At 36.5% G+C, this 23,530-nt stretch overlaps 4 long non-coding RNA genes across 15 annotated transcripts; all 4 read left to right on the top strand.

Moving 5' to 3' along the window:
• The first annotated feature begins 214 nt into the window (after positions 1-214).
• Positions 215-5,411, top strand: LOC147557033 (uncharacterized). Of its 7 annotated transcripts, XR_015233729.1 has the most exons (6): positions 298-315; positions 444-475; positions 634-687; positions 877-972; positions 2,737-3,832; positions 4,232-5,411. It is a non-coding gene; the product is annotated as an uncharacterized LOC147557033 (long non-coding RNA). The 7 variants fall into 7 exon arrangements; XR_015233728.1 differs by having other exon boundaries at positions 634-972; XR_015233724.1 differs by having other exon boundaries at positions 215-315; positions 444-972.
• Positions 5,412-10,393: 4,982 nt separating this feature from the next.
• LOC147557032 (uncharacterized) lies at positions 10,394-12,309 on the top strand. 5 transcript variants are annotated; one of them, XR_015233722.1, is made up of 4 exons: positions 10,394-10,541; positions 10,635-10,690; positions 10,858-11,543; positions 11,736-12,309. It is a non-coding gene; the product is annotated as an uncharacterized LOC147557032 (long non-coding RNA). The 5 variants fall into 5 exon arrangements; XR_015233721.1 differs by having other exon boundaries at positions 10,635-11,543; XR_015233718.1 differs by having other exon boundaries at positions 10,394-10,690.
• Positions 12,310-16,746: 4,437 nt separating this feature from the next.
• On the top strand, positions 16,747-19,239 carry LOC147557031 (uncharacterized). Of its 2 annotated transcripts, XR_015233716.1 has the most exons (4): positions 16,747-16,789; positions 17,079-17,175; positions 18,220-18,437; positions 18,515-19,239. It is a non-coding gene; the product is annotated as an uncharacterized LOC147557031 (long non-coding RNA). The 2 variants fall into 2 exon arrangements; XR_015233715.1 differs by lacking the exon at positions 16,747-16,789 and having other exon boundaries at positions 16,867-17,175.
• A 70-nt stretch (positions 19,240-19,309) lies between these two features.
• Positions 19,310-20,153, top strand: LOC147557030 (uncharacterized). Its single transcript, XR_015233717.1, has 3 exons — positions 19,310-19,400; positions 19,586-19,709; positions 19,780-20,153. It is a non-coding gene; the product is annotated as an uncharacterized LOC147557030 (long non-coding RNA).
• Positions 20,154-23,530: the final 3,377 nt, after the last annotated feature.

Here is a 23,530-nt window from a genome sequence, read left to right as displayed (position 1 = left end):
CGACTAACGTAGATAGTTGTTGATTTCTCACAAAAAAAAAAACTCCTGCGAAGTGTCTTACCTAACTGGGTCGTTGATTTCTGAAAAAAAAAAAAAAAAAAAAAGAAATCCTTGGAAGTGTCTTAACCTAACTGTGTGAAATTGGGGGTTTACACTTCAGTAGTTTCTAAAGTTGTTCCTTACCACGTTCTGTTCAAACCCAACGGTCGAAACAAATCCCCCTAAACCAGACAAAATAAAAGAAACGAGTTCACGACCTCCTTCCTCTTCAGTTTTCTCTTTCTACTCTTTCCGTCTCTTCCTTCTTCTGTTTAGGTATTTGTTCTTCCTTCCGTTTTCTCTTTCTACTATCTGTTAGGGCTTTTGTTGTTTTACTTTCGATTTCTCTTTCTACTCTCTTCTTCTCTTCCTTCCTCTCTTAGAGTTTTTGTTGTTACTGGCAGGAACTTCCGCTGTCCAGACGATGCTGCAAGCGGTTTGCTTTTTGACTAATCTAGGGTTTCGTGGCTAATTTGGTTTCTCTATTTTTTGTTTCCTTTCAAACATCTAAATTTCATTCTCTGATGGTTTCTCTGATTAGGGTAGTATAATATGGTTTGGATTTCGTTCTTGATCAGTTGATTGCTTCTGCAGATTCCATAGTTAGTCAATTTGGGAGATCTGGATTCAACTACAAAAGGGATTCAAGTTTGTATTTGATATGGAATGGGATTATTTGTTCATTAATAATTACTTTTTAATGGCTTTAGAGAATGATTCTGATGCCGATCTTATCATGTCTATGTGCATGATAAGATCCACATCAGGATCACCTTCCATACTTGCCCTGGTGGTGGTTTCAACCAATAACAGTTTATTGATTTGATTGCTCTTCAGGGGGAAATTCTTCCAATTGAGCCCAGTTGCATCGCTTGGGAGAAAGATTTCCGGCAAACAGTGAGATCAGCCGTGTTAATGTATTTGGATTTGTCGGTATAGAAACTTGAACATAATCTACTTTTTCTGTTACTGTTAATTTTGAAACTTTTTTGCTTTACAGAAGTTTAGGTATCCGTTTGTGTTAATAGTATCGCTTTGGTTTCCATAGGTTACATAAAGCTCTCCTATCTATGTAACCGATGCATCAGGGTATACCTATTTATGTTGATAACTTTTAATCTATTGATTGGTCCAGTTGTCTATGTGCCATTATTTTAGAATCTTGCAATACTTTTCCATTCCTTGCAGTCCTCCATTATTTTTGCTGTTTCAAGGACGAGTGGGTGTTTTCTTAACTTGCTTCTTTGATTTTTATCCATGTTAAAGGAATAATAATTTGGTACTCCCAGGAGATATTATTTGGCTTTCTCCCAGGGGGGTTTCCTGTTTTCATCATTTATGGAACCAAATACCCAAACACCCAACTGTCCGTGCTTTTCTCAAGCCCTTTGGGGAAACAGTAAACTATTAGGTTTTACTTTCATCCCTAAACATGTGATGAACTCCTTTTCTTTTTCGATTTGAGGAAGATTGGTGTTTAGAGGAGACGTTAATTTGTTTTCTTTGAATTTCAATTCAAATTTGCCTCTTAGGGTTCCCTCCCTTCCAATTACTAATGCATTGTATATTTGAAAGGGGGTTTTTGGTCACTTGCTTTTTCAAAATTTTCCTTGTTAGAGGGGCAGTTATATAAGCATGAAAAGTTCATTTGTTTTTGACTTTTTTCACAAGGATGTGAGAACTGGACTTATTCCAGGGACACATTACATTTGTTTTGTGAAACGGCTATTTGAACTTGCTTCTTTGATTTTGTGAGAATATGACTTTCTCCAGGGACACATTACGTTGTTTTGTGAAACGGCTATTTGAACTTGCTTCTTTGATTTTGTGAGAATAAGACTTTCTCCAGAGAGGAATAAGTGAATAACCTTGTTTTGAAAATTGAGTTTTTTTTTATCTCCTATTGTTCTGTTGAAGTTCTCTGCCTTATTTTTGGTTTATGAAGGTGTTAGTTATACAAATATAAAAATGGTGAATTTACTGAATACTTTTTCGAGATCCTGTAGTACCTACTCTCGTGTCGTCGTGGTTTTCCATTTTTGAGGACTGGGTTCTTTTACTTTTTGTGAAGGGGTTTTGTTGATTGAACTTTCTGCTTTCAGTTTCTTTTTCTTTCTTTCTTTAGGTGGTCTGGTTGAACCTGTATGTTACAACCTGGAGTTAAAACTGTTGCTTTTTCCAGTTGGTAGCACACTTCTACTGGGAATATGCAATGCGTTAGAGGTTTTTCAGTTCATTGTCAAATATGCAATATGATAAGTTTCACAATGTTATACAGGGAAGTCAATTTCAAGCGGATTATTTAGAGGGTATTTGGTTTTTGTGTAGGTTTTTATCACATTCGAATGTTTACTAATAGTTGTTCCTTAACTTTTCTATGGAGTACATGCAATTCCTTTCTCTTTCTTTTTGGAAGTCTTTGCACTCTGTAGCTGGTCGTAATCTGATTTAAGAAGCAGTTATGTTTCAATTGAGCCTTTATTAGTTTCACTTTCTTTCTTTTTCTCAACCTCCCTTCCTCATTTTCCACGGTGATTAGGATTTAACACTTGAGAACTGGTATGGTTCTTTTTTTGAAGGGAACTTTCTAAACTCGATACATAGGAGAAAGGTTTTGTTTTATGGTTATGTTCATTCTGACAACTACTAGATGCAGTTGGGTTTATCGGTGTTATTTGTGTGAGTTTGCTTGTCCAGGTTCAGATGATCATGGGTATCGTATATTTTAGGACTCGGGTTGAGCTTAGCCCCGTTCAACCGTAAGGGGGTTTTGTACTTGAGTTGCTTTTCTCAAAACTTAGTTCCAATGCATTCATTTTTGCTACCGTATTAAAAATTCCTTCATGTTACTCTTAGGATTTGGTGCCTGTTGCGGAACGGAAGTGCTCTCCTGGTAAAAAGTTAAGTGGTTGGATTTCTTCCTTATCATTTGTTTGAAACTTTTATTTCCTTTTCAATTGATGTTTCCTAGGATATGCAGCTTGGTCCAACTCCAAGAAGACATGACCTAGTTTCCTCTGAAGGTTTATTTTTTCTGATTTATCATGTCTTTCGGGTAAACAGTACTCTATTAAGTTCTCTTTCAGTTTCTAGCGTGCAACGTGCTTCATTTTAAGAATATTTCTCCATATTTGCATTCGTTAACATGTGGTGAACTCTTTGCATCTTTTGGTGTTCAGAGGAAGTGTTAATTTCTTTTCTTAGAAGAGATCTTCCTGTCGAGTTCCATTTAAATTTGCATCTTTTGGTTTCTTCGTTTCCAATCACTAATGAGTTGTTTATGAAGGGTGTTTTCTGTCTATTAACTTGCTTTTAAAAAAAGTTTAATTGTTAGAGGGATAGTTATAGAAGCATGAAAAGTTCATTTCTTTTTATTTGCATTTTGAGCATCTAAATGTGGTTCGCTTTTATATTTGACAATGGAGGGTGTTATTAGTTCATTGATATTGCACGATAAGATCCACATGCGCATGATCTTGCATAATTGTTATTCTGGTGGTTTAAACCAGCAACAGTTTATTGATATGATTTTTCTTCAGGTAAAGCACATTCATATTCATTCTATTGAGCCGTTGCTGTGTGGTCTCCAAGGAAGATCTCGGGGAAACTGCAAGATCACTTTGTTTATGTATTTGGATATTTCGGTACAGAAACTTTTGACATTAACTAGTTTTTCTGTTACTGTCAATCTAGAGTCTATTCTCTCTGGTTGTTCTTCACAGATAAGCAGGTAACGTCTCTGGATTTGTTCGTGCTAGTCGATATAGTTGCTTTGACTCAAAAAATCATCTTGGTCAGGGAAGGTTTATCTTTTTGTTTGATATCTTTATAATGATCTATAACCACCAAATTCTGATTAATGGATTGCTGTTTTTGGTATATGCTTTGGCATAACTCTGAGCTATCATCTTGGTCATTGAAGGTTTATTGATTCGACTTGCAGTGATTTATTGATACTTGGATTAAGGTTTTAACATTGAGAATTGTTAGAATTGATTGTTGTTTTCTCCAGTTGGTTACATGCTTCTTGTTAACAAGATATCAGTCTGTTGATTTTCTTTTTCGTGGGAGGGTTTTGGGACCAAAAATGAAAATCTTTACATGGAGTGTAGTTTGTGCAATCCTTCCAATTTTCTTAGTTCATCGTTACTAATCTAATATGCATTGTTAAAAGTTTCACGATGTTGTACAGGAAAGTTGGTGGCTTCTGGAGGAAGAATGGGCTCTCTTCTTTTGTCTAAAGGGGGTTTTCTACTTCACATTGGTTCCACAATGTCCATTCTTTGTCATGTGTCGTTTATAACTCTGTATGAGGTTGTACCTCTCTATATTAAGAACATCAAATTTATTTAATACCTTTCAGGAGTACCTCATTCCCAAAGACCGACTTTCCGTGCCTTTCTCATGTACCTGGGGGAAACCGTAGACTGATAAATTTTGTTTTCAGTTTTCAGCGTGCTTTAATTTAAGAATCTTGCTCTATCTTTTCATTCCCTAACATGTCTTGAACTCCTTTTTGGTTTCAAGGATGACAGGTCATAAGGGGAGACCTTAATTTGATTTCATATAAGAGATTTTCCTGTTTGGAGTCCAACCTGATTTGCATCTAAAAGTTCCGTCTTTGCTTTTTCAATTTTTATGCTTGTTAGAGATATGTTTATATTGGAAGGGGTTATCTTATTGAACTTTCTTCTTAGTTTTTTTCTTTCTTCACATCTTCTTGAATTGATTTACGTATTTGTTTTTGTTCTCTTTCTCATGCATCTATGTGATGGGATCATGGGACGACTAGTCTTATTCTGCCATGTTAATCAGAGAGGCGAAGGGATAAAAGCCATTCTAGTTCCTTTCTTTTTACGGTGTTTTCAATAGTTCTAAGTACTCATTTGGTTCTTATTTGTTTGCTAGGATGATTGGGGTCAACTTTGTCAAATCACCTGTGTGAAGGGTCATTTTTTGAACTTGCTTCTTTGATTTCTGTACTTGTTGGAGGAACTATAATTAGTGGAAGGAAAATCAATTAATGTTTTCCTGGGATTTGCAACTTGGTCCAACTCCAAGGAGACACGACCTAGTTTTCGCTCGGTCTGGTTACGTTTTCCTCGTCCTAGGGGATTAATAAATCTTGATCTCTTAGTTCATAGGTTATTTATTTGACTATTGAGTACGTGCAATTTCTTTCTTCTTATTCTAGGGGCTGCGTTGGAGGTACTAGCACTCCGTACCTGGTTGCAATTGAGTTAGGAAACAATAAGGTTTGATTGAACCCTAAAAACTTAACTTTTCTTTTATTAGTTCACTTTTGTTCTTTTGAACTCCCTCATTTTCGCACGGTTATTAGGCTTCAACCTTTGAAGAACCGGCATGGTTCTTTTTTTTTAGGAAGTTTTCTGTAGCTAAATTTTTGTTTTTAGGTTATGTTCGTTGCGACGACTATAAGATGCAGTTGGATATAACAGTGGTATTTGCGTGATTTTGCTGGTCCAGATTCAGATGATTGCCGACATTTGGTATACTAGGACTTGGATTTAAGCTTACTTGTTCAATCTCAAGGGGGTTTCTACTTGAGTTGCTTTTCTCAAAACTTAGTTCCAATGCATTCATTTTTGCTACCGTATTAAAAATTCCTTCACGTTACTCTTAGGATTTGGTGCCTGTTGCGGAACGGAAGTGTTCTCGTGATAAAAAGTTAAGTGGTTGGATTTCTTCGTTATCATTTGTTTGAAACTTTTATTTCCTTTTCAATTGATGTTTCCTGGGATATGCAGCTTGGTCCAACTCCAAGAAGACATGACCTAGTTTCCTCTGAAGGTTTATTTTTTCTGATTTATCATGTCTTTCGGGTAAACAGTACTCTATTAAGTTCGCTTTCAGTTTCTAGCGTGCAACGTGCTTCATTTTAAGAATATTTCTCCATATTTGCATTCGTTAACATGTGGTGAACTCTTTGTTTTTCGATTTTGAGGATGATTGGTGTTCAGAGGAAGTGTTAATTTCTTTTCTTAGAAGAGATCTTCCTGTCGAGTTCCATTCAAATTTGCATCTTTTGGTTTCTTCGTTTCCAATCACTAATGAGTTGTTTATGAAGGGTGTTTTCTTTCTATTTACTTGCTTTTTCAAAATTTTTTAATTGTTAGAGGATAGTTATAGAAGCATGAAAAGTTCATTTCTTTTTATTTGCATTTTGAGCATCTAAATGTGATTCGCTTTTATATTTGATATTGGAGGGTGTTATTAGTTCATTGATATTGCAGGATAAGATCCACATGCGCATGATCTTTCGTAATTGTTATTCTGGTGGTTTAAACCAGCAACAGTTTATTGATATGATTTTCTTCAGGTAAAGCACATTCATATTCATTCTATTGAGCCTTTGCTGTGTGGTCTCCAAGGAAGATTTCGGGGAAACTGCAAGATCACTTTGTTTATGTATTTGGATATTTCGGTACAGAAACTTTTGACATTAACTAGTTTTTCTGTTATTGTCAATCTAGAATCTGTTCTCTCCTTTGTTTGTTCTTCACAGATAAGCAGGTGGCCCTCTGGGTTTGTTCGTGCTAGTCGATATAGTTGCTTTGACATGACTTCAAAAAATCATCTTGGTGAGTGGAAGGTTTATCTTTTTGTTTGATATCTTTATAAATGATCTATAACCACCAAATTCTGATCAATGGATTGTTGTTTTGGGTATATGCTTTGGCATAACTCTGAGCTATCATCTTGGTCATTGAAGGTTTATTCATTCGACTTACAGTTATTTATTGATATACTTGGATTAAGGTTTTAACATTGAGAATCGTTTGAATTGATTGTTGTTTTCTCCAGTTGGTTACATGCTTCTTGTTAACAAGATATCATTCTGTTGATTTCTTTTTCGTGGGAGGGTTTTGGGACCAAAAATGAAAATCTTTACGTGGAGTGTAGTTTGTGCAATCCTTCCAATTTTCTTACTTCATCGTTACTAATCTAATATGCATTGTTAAAAGTTTCACGATGTTATACAGGAAAGTTGGTGGCTTCGGGAGGAAGAATGGGCTCTCTTCTTTTGTCTAAAGGGGGTTCTCTACTTCACATTGGTTCCACAATGTCCATTCTTTGTCATTTGTCGTTTATAACTCTGTAAGAGGTTGTACCTCTCTATATTAATAACATCAAATTTATTTAATACCTTTCAGGAGTACCTCATCCCCAAAGACCGGCTTTCCGTGCCTTTCTCATGTACCTGGGGGAAACCGTAGACTATTAAATTTTGATTTCACAGTGGTATTTGCGTGATTTTGCTGGTCCAGATTCAGATGATCGCAACATTTGGTATACTAGGACTTGGATTTAAGCTTACTTGTTCAATCTCAAGAGGGTTACTTTTTGTTCTCCTGAAAGCTTTGTTTATAATTTGTCCATTTTTCCTACCGTATTAAAAATTCCTTCACCTCCTAGGATTTAGCACCTGTCGCGGGATGGAAGCTCTCTCATGTTAAAAGCTGTAGTGTTCGAATTCTTCCCTATAATTTGTCTGGAACTTTTGCTTTATTTGGTTTTTTTGTACTATAACATTGATTTTCTTGTATTTCCATGAAGACTATCTTTCTTGATTTCTTTTCTGCTGCATGGAATTAGGTTGACATAGTTTGAGTGTTTCTTCTTGAAGAAGGTTTTCTATACACCCAATTTGTAGAAGTTTCTTATCCCATGATAGGCGATATCTTTACGCCGTTTGTTTGCAATTGCATTAAATTATTCGACAAAATGTTAGTGGAAGTTTGCTATCCAACACTCATCTTGATCTTCCATATTCTAGGACTACGGATTATGCTGGAAAATCACTTGTTCTTTCTTGGGGGAGTCCTTATTTTAATTTTTAAGTTGTTTGTGTAGCAGATTTGCGTTACGGTTGTTGGGGTGCCGACCTTCTGAAGCTATTAAGTTAAAGAAATACATTTGGAGTTCTCATGGAGGTCTGTGTTAGGTTTTCCTTCTCATATAGAAACAATGAATCTACTGATATTTTTTCAGGAACCTGCAGTAGTATTCTCGTGTCGTAGTGGTGTTCTATTTGAGAACTGGGTTCTTTTATTTTCTTTCTAATTGAACTTTACTGTTTCAGTTTCTGTTTATTTCTTCATTAGGTTGTCTACTTGAATTGATAGACATAATTTATTTTTGTTCTCCTCACCAAGGATCTTCATGATGGGTGGTTAGTCATATTTTGTCATAGTGTATTGGTTTAGTAAGAGGATTACGGTCAACATTGTGAAGTTATCTGTGTGAAGGGGGCCTCTGAACTTGCTTTTTTGATTTTTATCCTTGTTTGAGAATAATGATCGACTCATCAAAAACCATTTGATGTTTCCCAGGTATTTGCAACGAGACGCGATCTGGTTTTCTCTTCAGGGTGTTGAAGGTATTATTACCTAATAGCTTACCAAATATATTCAGATTGTGATATTAAAAAAATCTGGTACCTGTCTTTTCCAAGTACCCAAGAGATAAAGTATCATTTAAGTTTCGTTTATCTTTTAGTTTTTCTAACTTGTATAAATTGAGAAATTTGTTCTATATTCCATTCGCTAACGTGTTGTGGGACCCTTTTCTTAGTTGTTGGTATTTTAGGACAACTGTGGTTTATTAATTTATCATGCTATGTGCACGATATGATCCACATCAGGATCACCTTCAATAGTTGTTGTGCTGGTGGTAAAAACCAAGTACAGTTTATTGATTCTATTGCTCCTAAGGGGGAAAACATAGATTCATGTTCTTCAAACTGAGCCCGATCTGTGTGGCTTCCAACCAAGGAAGCTTTCAGACAACTAGTAAGATCAGTTGTGTTCATGAATCAGATATGTCGGTATAGAAACTTAAACATGATCTTGCTTTTCAGTTACTGTTTATCTAGAATCTATTCCCAATTGGGGTTTTTTTTACAGAAGCTTAGGTATCCATTTGTGTTCATGGCTGTTGATATTTACTTTTTAACTGCTTTAGAGATTGTTCTGATGCAGATCTTGACATGTGTATACGCACGAGAAAATCCACATCCGGATGAACATAGTTTAATTTGGCTTGGATTTTCATTCTTGATCAATTGATTGCTTCTGCAAATTCGACAGTTGTTAAGTCTCCGAAATTTTAATTGTCATTTGATTCAATCACAAATAGGGTTCAAGTTTGTATTTGATATTGAAGGGGCTAACTTCATTGTTAATGACTTGTTAATGACTTCAGAGAATAATTTCGATGTTGATCTTATTATCTCTTTGTGCATGATAACATCAACATATGGATCACCTTCAGTACTTGCTGTGCTGGTTGTTTAAAGCAATAACGGTTTATTGATTCGATTGCTCTTCAGGAGGTAAGCACTGATTCATATTTGTTCAATTGAGCCCCAGCTTTTCGATTTTTATCCTTGTTTGTTTTTTATACGGACAAGGATAATATCATTTGTCCCTAGGGAATTGCAACAAGACACGATCTAGTTTTCTTTTTAGGGGGTTATCCTGATTTACATTGTTATGTAAAATTCTTCGCTTAGGGTGTTGAGGATGTTTTTAAATACCTTCAAATAGTTTCAGTAACCTGTCACATCGAAGATCTGTTCATCTAGAATCTGTTCTCGCCTTGGGGTTTTCTTCACGGATACGTAGGTATCCTCTCTGGATTTGTTTGTGCTAATCGGTATAGCTGCTTGACGTAACTTTATACCATCTCTTGGTCAGCAGAAGATTTATCCTTTTGTTTGGTATCTTTCTAATAGTCTATAACCACCATATTCTGATTAATGGATTGCTTTTATGGGTATAGTTGCTTTCGCATAACTTTGAAACATCAGCTCAGTCATTTGAAGGTTTATCGTTTTAATCTACCAATATCTGTAACAAACAATGATTTATCAATGAGATACTTCAATCAAGGGCTGAAATCTGAGATTGTTTGAATTGATTGTTGTTTTCTCTAGTTGGTATCCTGCTTCTTGTCAACAAGATCCCAGTCTGTTGATTTTCTTTTTCGAGGGAGGGGTTCGAAACCAAAAATGAAAATCTTGACGCGAAGGGAGTGTAGCTTATGCAACGCATTAATTATTTTAGTTCATTATTACATATGTAATATGCATTATTAAAAGTTTAATGATGTTATACAGGAAAGTTGGTGTCTTCGGGAGGAAGATTGGGCTTTCTTCTTTCGTCTAAAGGGGGTTGTCTAGTTTCTTCTTCGGGAGGAAAGTTTCTTTGATTTTCTTTTTGCTTCCTGTCCAGGGATGATCTGTTCAAATAAAAAAGTTTGTAACCTTGTTTCCAATTTCTTTCTCAGGAATCTTTGTGATGGAATAGCTATTCCTCTTCCTGTATTTAATGGGGAAGGCAGTGGGCAGTGGCTTTTAAACCTACTTGCTTTCTTTCTTTTTGTGCTTTTTATAGTACTTATAAGTATTTATTTCACTTTATTGTTTGGTAGGAGGAAGGGGTCAGCTATGTGGATGTAACTGGAATGTAGCGGAAGGGGTCTCTCTTAACTTGGTTCTTTAACTTTTATCCTTGTTAGAGAAGATGTGAAATAATAGTTGACACATGAAAAATTCATTTGTTTTTTTCAAGGGATGTTCGAATTGAACCTACTCCAGTGAGATGCTATTCAGTTTGCTCTGAAGAAGGTTTTCCTATTTTGCATATATTTCATAAACTCTTCCTTATAGTTGATTTATTCTTCTCTAAGAGTTTACGTATTTATGTCATATTGTCAATAACATTTAATTTATTTAATACTTTGAGGAATGTGCGATATCCATAAATAAGTTGCCTACGTTTTTCTCCTCCCCAGGGAAACATCATGGTTTCTATTGTGCGATATTTGAAGCGACTTGCAAGTTGCAATAAAGCATCATTCCCCAACATGTGCAGTCCTCCATTGTGTTTTGTGTTGGTTCCGAGGGCGAGTGGATATCGAGTTGTGACTTCTTCTTCGAAAAACATTTCTGCCTGACGATCCATTCGAATTTTCCTCCAATCGTTTTCAAGTACTTATTGGAAGGGGTTTTTCTCTCTTTGTTTTTTCAATTTCTACACATGTTAGAAATGTGTTTGTAGAAGCATGAAAAGTTCATTTTTTTGCAGGGATGTGAGAATTGTACTTATTCGAGGGAGACATTACATGTTGTGAAATGCAGGGTTCTCTTATCCTCTACTGTCCTATAGAAGTCTTCTTCCTTATTGTTGCTTTATGAAGATATTGGTTATGTGATATTGAAACAATGAATCTGCTTAATGTTTTTTCAGGAGCCTGCAGTACTCAAAAGTACTCCCGCGTCCAATGGTGATCTAAGGGCTAAGTTATTTTTATTTCCGAGAAGGGGATTATCGAACGGAACTTTCTTCTTTCAGTTTCTTTTCTTTATTCCTATCTTCTTGAATTGATGTATATATTTGTTTTTGTTCTTTTTCTCAGGCATCTTTGTGACGGGATGATATCCCCTTCCTGTTAATCGTATCTTCACCGAATCAGTTCGCGTAGGTTATGAAATCTTTCTTCTTTCAGTTTCTTTTCTTTATTCATACCTTAATTGATGTAAATATTCTTTTTGTTCTTTTTTTCTGAGGCATCTTTGTGACGGACGGTACCTGTTTGTGTTAATGGTATCTTGTCTGAATCTGTTTGTCTATATTACGAAATCTTGGTCATCCGATTGTATATTTTTGTAGGTTTGATATCTCTTAAAATGCTTTATAGCGCCAAATTGTGATTATGGTCATTCAAAGGTTTAGTTCTTTGGGTAGTAATAAGTTTTACAATGTTCTACATTGAACTCCGTGTATGCATCTAAAGGGGGTTGTCTTGTTCAGCGTTTTCCTCTCAGCCGTTTAATGCTTCATCACTTCAGGGGTATCTTTTTCAAATGAAAATAACTTCCGGTCTATTTTATTTTTCAGGGTCTGTGGCGGAACATTTGGTCATATTCTACATGTATTTTGATGGGAAGACGGTGGCTTATTGTAAAACCTTCCTTTGTTCTCTATCTTTGTGATCGGGTTTTCAGTAGTTCAATTGTTCTTTGCTATTATTTATTGTTTGGTAGGTGGACTGGGTTCAACTACGATGGGGTCTCTCGTAACTTGCTTCCTTAACTTCTTTTTTTCTTAAATTTTTTTTTTGAGAATTCGACTACGATATACGTTAGTCGTTACAAGGCATTGATATATCATGAAGATGTGATAAGCACGATAACCGCCCAAGTTCAACCATTAATGACAGAGGCCTAAAGCCGAACAACATGTGTTCCATACTTAGCCATCCATTGCTGAAGTCATTTGGAATTCTGTGATTCCTCCTAGAGTTAGTTTTGGGGTTTGGGCTGCTGTGCTGGGCAAAATCCCAACCCTCAATAACCTCAGGAGACGTGGGATGATCTTGCCTAGTAGATGTATCTGTTGCAAGGAGCAGGAGGAGTCATCTAATCACTTGTTCATCCATTGTAAGGAGGCGACCAGTCTCTGGTTATTTTTCCTAAATCAAGCTGAGATTCATGTATGTTTGCCTTCCACTCTGCACATGTTGTTGGAGCAATGGAGCAATCTGGCCACTAAGGGTATTAAGAAAGAGTTGTGGAATCTTATTCCTAGTGCAATTGTGTGGTCTATTTGGAAGTTTAGGAACTCCTGTACCTTTAAGGAGTCTGCTAGGCCCACTAGGATTGAAATCGAAGATGTTTTAGGACTTTTTTTTCACTGGTCTAGGACCCTGCCTTGGGCTAGCAGTATCACTTTTTGGATTTCATACTGAATTGGAAGGAGATTGTGTCGTAACTTGTTCCCTCACAATCTCTTTCCAATTCCTTTGTATTCAGTAATAACCCAAGTTCTATAAACCATAGATTCCACCTCCTCTGGGAATCGAACCTGGGACCTCTAGGGTTTTGGAGTTTATGTCAACACTTTCAACCACTTGGGCGAGCAAGTGTCGACTCTTTAACTTCTATTCGCGTTAGAGTAATAATAATTGAAGCATGCGAAATTCTTTTGTTTTTTCCGGGGTCTTTGAATTGGACTTACTTCAAGGAGTTGTAATTCGGTTTGCTCTCAAGGGGTTTTCCTGGTTTCCATAGATTGCATAAAACCTTCATTCATATTGTTAGTTTATCTTTCTACATCAGGGTTTACCTATTTAGAGTGTGCAAAAATTCGTTTGGTTTTCCTAGGATCTTCGAATTGGATGTTCGAAGATAAGATAATATTAGCCTTTTTCATTTGCTACAATAATAGAGATTAAACTGTTTAAGAAATAAGAACTATAAATATTTTTACTTCATGTGTTGCATAAACTTAGATGATGCTTGTAAGTTCTATTCTTTCTATAGATGCGTTCGACTTGAGGCAAAAACATACTGCCTCGCCTTTAGGCGCGTAGTACACTATTAATTTCCCTTCACATGAAGTAAAAATATTGAAACATTGTTCTCATGTCCATCAGGCTACAGTACACTATTAATTTCCCTTCACAGTTTCTAATATGCGCTATTAAAAATGTTGTTGTATCTTATGAGGTATGACTCGCTATCGTGTGAATTCATACTTCGTATTTGTTGGTTTGAAGGATGACTGGCGTCTTGAGTCGACTTTAATTATGTTTCCTAGATAGGATTTCCCTGTTGAATTTCTTAGGATTTGCCTATATGATTTTGTCCTTCATAATCATTACTAATTAGTTGTTTATCTTTTTTTTTTTTGAGAAATCGACTACGATTTACGTTAGTCGCTACAGGGCATTGATACATCATTAAGATGTGATAAGCACGATAACCGCCTAAGTTAAACCAATAATTACAAAAGCTACTTTATTTAGTGCCTAAATTACATGGGATAAATCTTGGTGATAAACTGCTTCCACTGAGACTCGATCCCAAGGCCTCATTGGCTTAAGAGGGATGTCCTACTACTACACCAAAGGGTGGTGGACAATTAGTTGTTTATCTTGGAAGGGGGTTCCAGTCTTTTAACTTTCTTTTTTGATTTTTTAACCAGGTTGGTGGAGTAATTATTGAAGCATGGAAAGTCCATCCGTTTTTTGCATAGGGATTTGAAAACTGGTCTTTCTCTAGATAGACGTTATCTTGTTTTGTGAATTGAGGGGGTTTTTCCTATCTAATGTCGTTCTATAGAGTATTCTTCCTTACTGGTGGTTTATGAAGGTGTTAGTTATGCAAATGCAGAAAAGGTAAAACCAGTGAATACATTTTGAGGAATCTGCCGGACCTCTCATGTCGTGTGGTGTTCTATTTGAAAACTGGGTTCTTATGTCTTTTTCATTGAACTTTCTTCTTTCAGTTTCTTCAGTAGGTGGTTTACTTGAATTGACGGACATAATTTATTTCGTTCTCTTTATGAGGGATTTTCGTGATGGAATGGTTATCCTGCTGCTAGGAAGATTGTGGTCAACATTGTCAAGTTAACTGTGAGAAGGGGTCTTCCGAACTTGCTTCTTTGATTTTTATCCATGTTGGAGAAGTTACCATTAACACATGCCATATCATTTGACGTTTAGAGGGATTTGCAACGAGACACGATCTGGTTTCCTCCTCTCAAGGGTGTTGTGGGTGTTAGTACCTAATTAACTACCCTTGTATTTTCAGGTATCAGTGACATTTAAAAATCTGGTTCGTGTTCCTCTTATGCTAGGAGAAACACTATCATTTAGCTATAGAAGCATGAATGCATGATAGTTTTCATTCCAGGGAGACATTACATTGTTTTGTGAAATGCAGGGTTTTTTCTGTCTTGCAGAAGTCTTCTTAGTTATTGCTACTTTATGAAGGTTAGTTATGTAAATGTAGAAACAAGGAATCTACTTAATACTTTTTCAGGAGCCACAATACTCAAAAGTACTCTTGTTGTGTCCCAATCATGATCCACTTGAGGGCCATGTTCTTTTTATCTGTGAAAAGGGGGTCGTCTAATTAAACTTTCGTCTTTCGCTTTCTTTCCTTTCTTCTTATTTGTCGTTGTTCTCTTCTGGGACATCTTTGTGATGGGACGGCAGTCTTATTCTGCCATGTTAATATTAGAGAGGCGATGGGTTAGAAAGTTATTCTTGTATGTTTCATTTTAGGGTGTTTTTAATAGTTATAAGTACTCATTTGATTCTATTGGTTTTCTAGGATGATTGGGGCTTATCTGGAATGCTTTTTACCAGGGACTCATAGAGCCTGGTGTTCCTTATTAGAGCCATTCGAATTTGCCTCTGATCCTTTTCAAGCACTAATGCGTCCATCTTAGGAAGCGGGTGTTCTAGTTCTTAACTTAATTCTTTGATTTTTATCCAAGTTAAAGGATTAATAATTAGAGCAAGTGAAATTTATTTGATTTTCCCAGCGATCTACAGAATGGTCTTACTCCAATAGATGTTATTTGGCTATGTCTTGGGGGGTTTGCCTATTTTGCATCAGTTCCGCAATGTTCATTCTTTCATTTTTCGTTTATAACTCTGTATGAGGGAGTACCTGTAGCATCAAATGTATTTAATACGTTTCAGGAGTATCCCATACCCAAAGACCGGCTTTCCATGCGTTTCTCATGTGCCTGGGGTAAACATTTACACTATTAAATTTATTTTTTAGTTTCTAGCTTGTTATCGTGAGAATCTCGCTCTATCTTTTCATTGTCTAACATGTGATGAACTTATTTTTATCCGTTTCGAGGGCTAGTGTTATTGGGAGACGTGTATTTGATTTCTCATAAGAGATTTTCCTGTCTAAGGTCCAAGCTCATTTGCCTCCGAAGTTTCGTCCTTTTCTACTTCTAATGAGCTCTTTATATTGGGAGAGGGTTTTCTCGCTCTTTGCTTTTTCAAATTTATACTCGGTAGAGGTGTGTTTGTAAAATCATGAAAAGTTAATTTATTTTTTGGCAGGGATGATAGGATTGCACTTATTCCACGAAGACATTACATTGTTTTGTGAAATGCCCTATCCTCTATCGTCCTATAGAAGTCTTCTTCCTTATTGTTTTGTGAAACGCCCTATCCTCTGCAGATACCAAGCAATGAACTTGTGGTTGTTGGTCCCAATCCTGGAAAAGGAGGGAATGATTCAGTTGTTTGCCTGTTTTATTTTATTGGTCCAATCATTTTGAAGGTATATTCTGCTTTTGATTAAGTAGTATCGTTTCTCAATGGTTTCCTGTATATGCACACTTGCTGAGTTTAAGATGACAGTAGCTATTCTCATCTTATTACGGGTCCTGGGAGTAGTAGTCCTTCGTGCAGTGAGCATTCACCCGGTATGATCAGTATATTGGAGTTTCATCTCTCTGCTTTTCTGCTGATTGTTTGAAGTTGAACTATTGATGTTGACATTTCTCTTTCTTGATGTTTTATTGCGTTTACTATGGGTTACATCGAGAATTAGTGTACGCCTTGTGCGCGTCGAGGCACACGCCTCAAGGTCACTTTTTTGGAGCAAACCTCCTCGAGGGCCTTGAGGCAGGAAAGGGATTTTTTAAACATCAGCGTTTTCAGATTGTTATTGCTGCGAGCATGTATTTGCAATTCAGATGATTATGTTCTAGTTCAATTGTTGGAGTTTGCCTTTTGGATTCTACAAGTTCTCATCTTACTGTTCCTGTTCCTTGATTTTCCGTCAGGCTACTTGGCCCTTGCCTTAGATCCGTTACTGTTGCATGCGAGGAACAGGGGCTGAATGCTGGTTAATATAGAAAATTCCACCAAGACACTCAAATTAAATGTCGAAATGTGGAAACCTAAGGTGGTTAATTTGTATTTGCGAGTACCATCCTCCAACTTCTAATTTCCAATCATCTAATTTCTAATTTGTCACTTTTTATATGTTATTTTTGCATCTGTTGTTTTCTTCATTGCGGTAAATCTCCTGACTCTGCTTCATTTTTCATATTAATGGTATCCTGTTAAGAACAAGTAATGAAATTTCAAAATATTTCGGCCGAAATGACTGGATCTTTTCAATTTCAATGCCTATCGAAATTCCATTCCTTGTTTAATAATACTTTCTCGTATTTGTGCATGATCCTTATCAGACTATTTGGAGTTTTTGTGAGCAGAGGTCATTGTGGAAGAAGGGGGTGCTGGAATTCTGCATTAAACTGAAAACAAGTTGCTTCTGGGATAGTTTTGGTAATGTTTCAAATTTTATTTCTCCAATCGTTTTTTCAGTTTTTATATGTCGTTCTTTAAAAGTTAACATTTCCGTTATAGATCCTTCCTGCCTCTGTAGTGAAGTGTCATGCTTCAGGCTTCCTGGCGAAGGCTCCACGAGCCCCCCACCCCCAAAGGCCTCGCCACTTACTAAGCTTGAGCGTACATCCTATAGCCTAGGCTTCAGACACTCTCGTGAGTGAAGTGGGACTATAACAGGAACTATATTTTCATCATCTCACCATAGGGTTGTTTCAACGTGTATAAGATTATCTACTATTTCATCAATCTGACTTCATCTTCTCTACTTTATCCTTGACCTAAAGGGTGAAGTTTCTTGGTTTGCTGGGATCTTGATTTGGTTGTACAGATAATATGTACCTTGGCTACCTCGTTATAGTTTCCATCTAAAAAGGTCACTTCTTTATGTGGTATCCCGTTGATCTCTTGAACAATGGTTCAACATTGAATGTTCTTTGATGCCCTTGGGTGGAAGATTCAAGGTGACTTTTCTAAGTGGCGATAGTTCACCCTGAGGTGGATGCTGGCGTTATGAGTTCAAATATCTGCTTTGTGACAAAAAGAACTCAGACATCATACACCCAATCTCTCTGATTCGGCAACTTGTAGACTTAAATAATATACTTCCATTTAACATTACTCAGTTTCCTGCAATAATGGAGCCCCCAAAGTAGATTTTTTTTTTGAAACTTCTACTTGTTCTTATCTTACTCTTTTTTTTTTTAACTTTGAATGAATATATCCTGAGTTGTCCATTGAATACTCTTTCAAACAGGCTGAGTTTTGGTTGGTTTCTCTTGTTTATATCCTGAGTCTGGGTTGGTTTCAGTTGTCCATTGATTATTCCTTGCCTGAGTTTGGGTTGGGTTCTCTCGTTTATATCGTCAAGTCCTCCGTTCTTGATATATAGTTGTTTCCGGTGTTACAAGTTTCTCATTCCTTAAAATTCAGGTGTCTTGGTAGAATGATACGTGGGCTCATAAGTTCTGTTGTGTATGTCAGGTTAGGATTAAGTGCGTGGCTAGTGCCTCGATGTGATTGTTCATCACCAAGACATGTCTTTAACCGAAAACTAAGCAGAAGTCAAGTTACGTACTTGTAGTTGCCGGTCTTAAGCCTGGATAAGGAGGGAACATGATTAAATGGAGATACTTATCATATTATGTTCAGTGTTTACATGGATAGGACTCTGACTAAGGGTATTTTTAGCTTCAAATAAGGTAACATTCTGTCTCCACTGACTTCACTTCTACCTTGAGGGTCAGCCTGTTTGTTAAATAGCTCCTACATTTTGCAGGATCTACATTGGTTTATTCAGAGCTTCATAACCATGAAAGCATATGAACCGGTCTCACTTACAAGATGATGCACTTCTATATTGACAGTTTTCAGTATCTTCTGTAATTTTACAGCCTCTAGGGTCCCTCGGAAATCCTGCTTCAAACACAGGCGAATAACCAATTGGCGGTAGGACAACATATTTCCGGTTTATCCCTGAAAGCACCAATGACATCTTCTCTGATTTCTTCATTATTTGGTTGTGGGATTGGTGATGTGGGTAGTTCTTGTGTTGGTTGATAAATAATCCCCAAATTTTCGATAATCTCGGTTCCTTAATCAAGATTGACAGTCTAAATCATATTAAACCCTGTGCTTGCTTATAGGTCCACAGTCCACTTATGTTCAGTTGTCACACCCTGTATGACACTTGATCAAAAAATCATCCCCATTTACCAGATTCAACGGAAAAGGTTGATGGGCAACTTCCCTCCCTCTAATGGACAAAATCTCTCGGTGCGTTTCTTTTCCTTCTTCGTTACTGAAGGTTTTCGTTACAACCTCCATTATGACCTTAATTTGGAATTTCCATAGGGGTTTCATTATTCTTTGAGTAACAGTTTTAGGGATTTTCTTATTTGTCGTTGTTAATTCGTTCTAAACCTGATTCTGATCATGTTATTGGAAGACAAAGCTACTATAATATGGAAATTTGGAAACTATCTATACCTTATACAGAGAAGTCTCATTTTGTGTTTTAGTTGAGGAATTTATAGAGAAAACTTGGAAAACCCCAATAACACTTAAGGGTAGTTTTTCCACTATAATTCAGTTATGAGAAGTCCAGGAAGAAAATGAAAGAAGAAAGAAAGAACAGAGGAAAGAAGCTTCATGTAGCAAACAAGGTGAAATATTTTACTTTTTCTCATTCTTGAATTTCTTCGGTTCTCTAATGTTGGGGATGCTACCAAGGCGGGAAACGGGAAACGGGTCTATAGGGATTTTGAGTTAGGACCTCAACCAAATGGGTTTATGTATTCTTAGGGTATCGATTTGATCTAATTAGGTTTGCAATTGTCTCTTGATGCAGGAAGGTGGTGGGATTATCCATTGCTCAAATGCTGATCGTGATTTTACAAGAACAAGAAGTTCTTCCCTCTTGTTCTTCGACCAAAAAAAATTAAGGGCATCAGGGACGTCTTGCCAAACGTCAGGTAATTGTTCTATCTTTCTTTTTCTTAATGTTTGGGGTTTCTAATAAGCTGGTTTTGTGTTACTTCACAGTTAAGCAGGTAACGTCTCTGGATTTGTTTGTGTTAGTCGATATAGTTGCTTTGACATAACTTCAAAAAACCATCTTGGTGAGGAGAAGGTTTATTTTTTTGTTTGATACCTTTATAATGATCTATAACCACCAAATTCTGATTACGGATTGCGGTTTTGGGTATAGTTGCTTTGGCATAACTTCAAGTTACGATCTTGGTCATTGGAAGGTTTGTTGATTCGATCTATGAATATCTGTAACAAACAGTTATTTATTGATGCTTGGATCAAGGTTTTAACATTGAGAATCATTTGAATTGATTGTTGTTTTCTCCAGTTGGTTACCTGCTTCTTGTCAACAAGATATCAGTCTATTGATTTTCTTTTTCGTGGGAGGGTTTTGGGACCCAAAATGTTTGTTACAGAGGAAAGTTCATTGTTACTAATCTAATATCCATTGTTAAAAGTTTCACGATGTTATAGAGGAAAGTTGATGTCTTCGGGAGGAAGATTGGGCTCTCTTTTTTGTCTGAAGAGGGTTTTCTATTTCACATCGGTTCCACAATGTCCATTCTTTATCATTCGTCGTTTGTAACTGTATGAGGTTGTAACAATGAATTTGCTTAACACTTTTTCAGGAGCCTAAAATACTCAAACTACTCTCGCTTCCTAATGGTGATCTATTTAAGGGCTAGGTATCTTGTTTGCACCATCTGGTCGGGATTTCCTTAATATCTTGGGGAATTGTTCTTGCTGCATTCTTTGTTTTTCTGAGGATTTTAGGTGAAGATTTGAAAGTTATAACTTGCGATCGTCTTCTTTTGTGCGACATATGTTGAAGGCATACAGTTTCCTGCTATTACTCCAGGGTGCCTGATTTAGACAATCACAATCTATATTTGGGTCTTGTGCTGATATGAAAAGAACATTTGGCTGTCTCTTGTCTATTTGCTATTTGTATGTCTCCTGTGATTGTTTATAAGGGTCTATTGCTTTCTTTAGTTATGTCTTCCTTTTGCAGTTTATATGCTGACTGGTGGTCCAGTTCTAGTAGATTTGTGATGTGATGAGGATCTCTGCAGGCTCGTTTCTTGTCCAGTCTTAGCAGGAGTTAAAGCTTCTAGCCAGGTCCTTTACCCTTTGCTTCCTCCTTTTTTTCTTTTTCGTCTTCTGAAATTGCTAGTTGATGTTAGATATGTCGGTATGGAAACATGAACATGACTGTTGCTGAATCCGCTCGTGGTGATGGGTATGGCTGTTTTGCGTACTTTATGACATATGGGTCCTTGGAAGGTTTTTGTGGTTTGAAATCTTTATAATGCTTTACAACTATATATTGTGTTATTTTTTGGTTTCGAGGACGAGTTAGTGTGTAGAGGAGACGTTAGACGAGATTTTCTGCCGTATGAAGTTTACCTCTTAGTCCTTTTCAATTTACCTCTAGAACTAGTCCATGTTAAAGATCTATGTTGGAGTGTGCAAAATGCATTTGATATTCCCGAGATGTGAGAATTGGACTCCTCCCAGGGAGGCATTTTCTTGTGTTGGGAATTGACGGGGTTTTCCTTCTTCTATTGTTCTATACATTCTTCTTCCTTATTAGTGGTTTAAAGAGGTGCTAATTATGCAAATACAGAAACAATGAATCTTCCGCAGTACCCAAAGTATCAGTATTCTTGTGTCGTAGTAGTGTTCTATTTAACGACTAGGTTCTTGTGTTTCCTGCGAAGGGGGTTTTCTGATTGACCTTCCCTCTTTTAGTTTCTTTTTCTTTTTTTATGAGGTCTAATGGAACTCTAAGACATAATTTATGTTCCTTCTCCTTCTTAGGGATCTTCATATTGGGATGGTCAGTCTTATTTAGCCATAGCTTATTGGGAGGATTGTGTTCAACATTGTCAAGTTTCCTGTGTGAAGGGCCTCTGAACATAGCTTCTTTGGTTCTTATTCTTGTTGGAGAAGTTACAATTAACACATGCAAAACCATTTGTTGTCCCTAGGGTGATCTAGCATCGTTTTTAGGTGGTTTTCCTGATTTATAATGTATAATTTCCTGATTTATAATGTATAATTCTTCTTTGAGGGTGTTGAGTGTGTCATTACCTAATTAGCTATCTAAACATTTGAGGAACGTGGTCATATTCAAACATCTGGTATCCCGTCAACCTCTTGAGTCTTGTTTACCTTTCGGGAGAAATAGTATCACTTAAATTTCTTCTGTCTTTTTGTTTCTAGCTTGCATAACTTGAGGAATATGCTCGATCTTCCACTCCCTAACATGTTGTCTGGATCCTTTCCCTAACTGCTGGTATTTTAGGACAACTGAGTCTTTCTTTACGGAGGGAAGCCGGTGCGTCTCAAGTTTCGATTCGGTAGCGGCTTTTGTGCCCAAGCCTCATATGGGTATACCTCTAGACATTTCTGTGTTGTAGTTGATTATTTCGTGGGGTTTTTGTTTTGTGTGTTTCTTACTGATTCAATTGTTGAGCAATTGGGATTCCTCCACTTGTCATTGGAACAGCATTGTGGAGTGTTAGTTACTACAAATCGGATAATTTCCTGGTGGAAAATAGTAACACTTGACCTGAAATCTGTTTTTCTTTTTTAATTGATTGTTGCAGTGGAAGTTATCTTCCAGTGGGGGATATCTATTCCATGCTTCCTGTACTATGACAATGCCTTTCCATTCTTTCGTTTTCAACTAATCTAGGTTTTGTAGTTAATTTGCTTTTGTTGCTTTTGGTTTGCGTTTCAAACATCTAGATTTGATTCCTTCATTGTTTCTCTGATTAGGCGCACTATAATATGGGTTGGATTTTCATTCTTGATCAGTTGATTGCTATTGCAGATTCGATAGTTACTCAATTTTTCAAATTTCGATTGTCTTTGGGTTCAACTACAAATTGGGTTCAAGTTTGTATTTGATATTGAGGGGGGGTAATTAGTTCAGTCATAATTACTTTTTGATGGCTTTAGATACTGATTCTGATGTTGATCTTATCGTGTCTTTTTTTTTTTTGATGAAGTGATCTTATCGTGTCTACAATCATAGACTCATGTTCTTCCAATTGAGCCTCAGTTGTGTGGCTTGCAAGGAAGATTTCAGGTGGACAATAAGATCAGCTGTGTCGATGTATCAGATATGTGAGTATAGAAACTTAAACATGATCTACTTTTTCAGTTATTGTTTATCTAGAATCTATTCTCGATTGGGTTTTCTTTACAGACGTTTAGGTTTCTGTTCGTGCTAATGGGTATGCCAGGTTTCGCATATCTTCATGACATCTTGGTTATCTGTATATTTTAACCCGGAGTTAAAGTTTGGGAATGTTTTTGAAGTGATTGTTTTTTGTCCAGTTGGTAGCACACTTCTACAACAAAATATGCAATGCATTGTAGGTTTTTCAGTTCATTGTTAATACTGAAAATATGCAATATAATAAGTTTCACCATGTTCTACTGGGAAGTCAATTTCAAGCGGATTTTTTAGAGGAGTTTTTGGTTTTTGTGTCGGTTGTTATCACGTTTGAATGATGACCTATATTTATTCCTTCACTTTATTACAGGGACAACGTTATGGAGTGTTAGTTTCTAAAATTCAGATGATCTCCATTTTGATGGGATAAATGAATCTTGATCTCTTAGCTGTTTAAATTATTTTCAGATGATGAGCGATTTGGTTTTTGTTGTAAAGGAGGTACTATATGCTAACTTTGTTCTTTAGTTCATAGGTTCTTTTTTTACTATTGAGTACAGGAAATTTCTTTCTCCT

Source organism: Eschscholzia californica, unplaced genomic scaffold (genome assembly GCF_041429995.1).
Source record: "Eschscholzia californica isolate CP2 unplaced genomic scaffold, dmEscCali1.0.p SCAF_2, whole genome shotgun sequence".
Taxonomy (NCBI): Eukaryota; Viridiplantae; Streptophyta; class Magnoliopsida; order Ranunculales; family Papaveraceae; genus Eschscholzia; species Eschscholzia californica.
The sequence above is the reverse complement of the archived record's forward strand: the minus strand, read 5'-3'. Positions and strand labels throughout refer to the sequence as shown.